Here is a 4,054-nt window from a genome sequence, read left to right on the forward strand (position 1 = left end):
GTTGGTGGTCCAGGAGAGGTCTTCACTGATGTGCACCCCCCCAGGAATTTGGTGCTGCTCGCTCTCTCCACCACAGCACCGTCGATGGTCAGTGGCAGGTGTTGGGTGTGACCTCTCCGGAAGTCAACAACAATCTCTTTGGTCTTGCTGACGTTCAGCAGGAGGTTGTTGTCCCTGCACCACGTGGTCAGATGGTCGACCTCCAACCTGTATTGAGTCTCGTCGCCCTTGGTGATGAGACCCACCAGAGTTGTGTCGTCAGCAAATTTCACTATGTGATTGTTGCTGTATAGGTTGCAGTGCAGTCATGCGTCAGCAGGGTGAAGAGCAGCGGACTGAGCACGCAGCCTTGGGGGGCCCCTGTGCTCAGTGTGATGCTGCTTGAGGTATTGTTGCCAACACGTACTACTTGAGGCCTCTGACAGAGGAAGTCCAGTAGCCAGTTGCAGAGGTAGGTACTGAGTCCCAGTTTGTCAAGTTTGCAGATGAGTTGTTGTGGTATTATGGTGTTGAATGCAGAACTGAAGTCTATAAACAGCAATCTCACATATGAGTCTCTTTTTTCCAGGTGGGTGAGGGCTGGGTGGAGGGCAGAGCAGATTGCATCCTCTGTAGACCGTTTGGCTCGGTATGCAAACTGGAAGGGGTCCAGGGTGGGGGGGAGAATGGATTTGATATGTGACATGACAAGCCGCTCAAAGCACTTCATGATGATGGGTGTCAGTGCCACAGGGCGGTAGTCATTGAAGCAGGATGGAGCAGTTTTCTTCGGCACAGGTATGATGGTGGCAGCTTTGAAACAAGATGGGACGATGGCTTGCTTCAGGGAAGTGTTAAAGATGTCTGTGAAGACATCCTTAAGCTCCCCTGCGCAGTCCTTCAGCGCACGACCAGGGATGTTGTCTGGACCTGTTGCCTTACGGGTGTTGATAGCAGCAAGTGTCCTCTTCACGCTGTCGGCAGAGAGGCACAGGGGCTGCTCATGTAGAGGGGGATGGGTCTTCTGTGGGCAGGTGCTGTTTTGTGCTTCAAAGCGAGCAAAGAAGCGGTTCAGGTTGTTGAGCAGAGGGATGTTGCTCTCGCAGCTCTGTGGCGCGGGCTTGTAGTCCGTGAGGGCCTGAATGCCCTGCCATAGGCTTTGTGCGTTCCTGCTGTCTTTGAAGTGGGTGGTTATCTTGTGAGTGTATTCCTTTTTTGCTTCCTTGATGCCACGGGACAGGTTGGCTCTCGCTGTTCTCATGCCAGCTTCATCCCCAGCTCTGTAGGCTTTGTCTCTGGCCCTCAGCAGCCTGAGGACATCCCCTGTCAGCCATGGCTTCCAGTTAGCCCGAGTGATGATGTCTTTTGTGTGGGTCACATCATCAATGCACTTGGTGATGTAAGAGGTTACAGTGTCTGTATACTCCTCTATGTCTGTCTGGTTGTTGTAAGTGGCTGCCTGCTTAAACATTTCCCAGTCTGTTGTGTCAAAGCAGTCTTGAAGAGCATCGGAGGCTCCCTCAGGCCACACTTTTACCTGCTTACGAACCGGTTTGTTCACTTTTACCCTTTGTCTGTATGCGGGCATTAGCATAACAGTGATATGGTCTGAAAGTCCAATGTGGGGGAGGGGGGTGGCTTTGTATGCTCCTTTGTGTGTAGTGTAGACCAGGTCCAGGATGTTATCTCCTCTTGTTGGAAAATCAACATGCTGGTGTAGCTTTGGAAGTACAGTTTTAAGGTTAGCATGGTTAAAATCTCCAGTGAAGATGGTGAAACCGTCTGGGTGTGCCGTCTGTTGTTCACTGACAGCCTGGTACAGTTCACTAAGAGCCGCGTTCTTATCGTTGTTGTTGTTGGTAGGCGGGATGTATACTGCGACTAGCAGAATCGCAGTAATTTCCCTTGGCAGGTAAAAAGGACGGCACTTTATGATCATAAACTCTGCCAGTGGTGAGCAGTGTTTGCATACTACTACAGTGTCCCGGCACCCAGTCCCATTAGGACTTGAATGGAGAGAAGTGAAGTCTAGTTGAACCAGATTACTGTTTTATTTCATTTGTTTTGCGCAGCCTGAAGAATAGTTTGGTGACCAGACATAATGTAGGGGCAGCCGTGGCCTACTGGTTAGCGCTTCGGACTTGTAACTGGAGGGTTGCCGGTTCAAACCCTAACCAGTAGGCACAGCTGAAGTGCCCTTGAGCAGCTCACTGCGCCGGAATTAGTGTGTGCTTCACCTTTTGTTCCTAACCCAGGCCATATCAGTATAGATAGCCAGCATGATGATTTTTTTTCCCTTGAAATCTGAAGTGTTCCTTTATTTATTTTTTAATAGTGTATAGTAAGATTTAAGGTTTGCTCAGAAAGAGAAGAAGGTAGAATAATAATTTATTGATGATGTAGGTAGTTACTATCCTGGAAGACCAGACCCAATCTGAAAGATTAAGGGTCTGGCTATGAGTAATGAAAATGGCCCAACTCAAGGGGCGGCACCAAGCATGCATTTAAAAATATTACTGCACGCAATTGGATAACACTACGACCAATGTTTACTGACCGATTCCGAACGTCGACGCAATAAGATAACACCGTCCACCACCAATGTTTCCGGACATCAACGACGCAGCGCTGTCGTCATCTGTTTAGGCCCGTCTATATCAGATACACCGATGTGATTGGTGCAGCTCGGTTTCATGGGCATAGGTAATAGCCATAGTCACTTGCTGAAGAAATTCAAATTTAGCTCTCGCGAGAACTCTGGATTTCCAAGGTAGTTACTCCATTAACCAAAATAGAATAATTGCCTTATTCTCTTACACATGATGACCATATTAGAATTTTAACATATTGTACTTGATGCCTCTGATATACATTTTTAATTAAAATGGGGGCAGACATGGTCTACTGGTTAGCACTTCGGACTTGTAACCGGTTCGAACCCCGACCAGTAGGCACTGCTGAAGTGCCCTTAAGGCACCTAAGCTCCCCGGGCGCCGTTGTTGTTGCAGACAGCTCACTGCGCCGGGATTAGTGTGCTTCACTAATTCACGGATTGGGATAAATGCAGTGACCAAATTTCCCTCACGGGATCAAAAGAGTATATATACTTTATACTATACTATACTATACTTTCTGAATGATATTTCATGAATAGAGATGGTCAATATTTTCACATTTGGTATCCGCCATATTAGATTTCAAAATGGCCAACATCAGGTTTGTTTGGAAATCATATCAATAGCTTCCTTGACCCTGAAAATTAAGTGTTAGAACTTTTGTTTACTTTTTTTTATCTTGTTTAATTTTGAAGTATCAACAATTCTATTAAGAATGGTGGCCATATTTTAATTCAAGTTGGCAGCCACTAGGGGGCGCTATGTGTTGGGGTCCATTTAAATCTTTGATCACTAAGTGTAGTATAACCAGAGAATGTAGAGGGCTCTGGTGTATAACTCTGCTAAGTTTCATGCTTTCTGCAAAAACTGAACGATTCTAGTGCTGGTCCACTGTAGGCTACTAATCAAACAAAACATTGCTTAACTTTAAAAAGATATTTTCACGTTTATGATAGCCTATGCACCTCAAACTTTAGCGTGCGCACCAGAACTTTCTTATGTAGGCTACACATGAGGTGACGTTCACGATTACTTTTCCGATGGAAAAAAAAGTTTTCCACCAGACCCCACTGAACGCACCACCCAGGATGGGGACGTGTCTCAGTCCAAAGTTCCCGGATGTTCCTATCCAACTGCTAACAGATAGGTTAGGTAGCTAACGTTAGCATGTACATGGCTCTATAGAAAGCTAGATACCGCATTGGTATCCAAAACGTACGTAAAGCGCCGCCATATTGGTGGGGGCAACAATAACTGGAGGCCAATGGAGAAACACGTACTGACTGGAAATCAGACAGGTGTCTCTGGTCGCCGGGAGAGATTTTTTTTTTGTAGGGTGGTAGCGGAAGAGTCCCGCCCTACTCGCCCTGTGATTGGCCAGCTGACGCAACTGATAGTTGAAGCTGTCAACCTACAATTGGGTGGTTTGGGGGGTTTTCCCCCCAACTTATTTTTTTAAA

Source organism: Alosa pseudoharengus, unplaced genomic scaffold (assembly GCF_046254945.1).
Source record: "Alosa pseudoharengus isolate Yale_2024_CS ecotype anadromous, Long Island Sound unplaced genomic scaffold, YU_APseudo_1.1 YU_APseudo_1.1_scf_2, whole genome shotgun sequence".
Lineage (NCBI taxonomy): Eukaryota > Metazoa > Chordata > Actinopteri > Clupeiformes > Clupeidae > Alosa > Alosa pseudoharengus.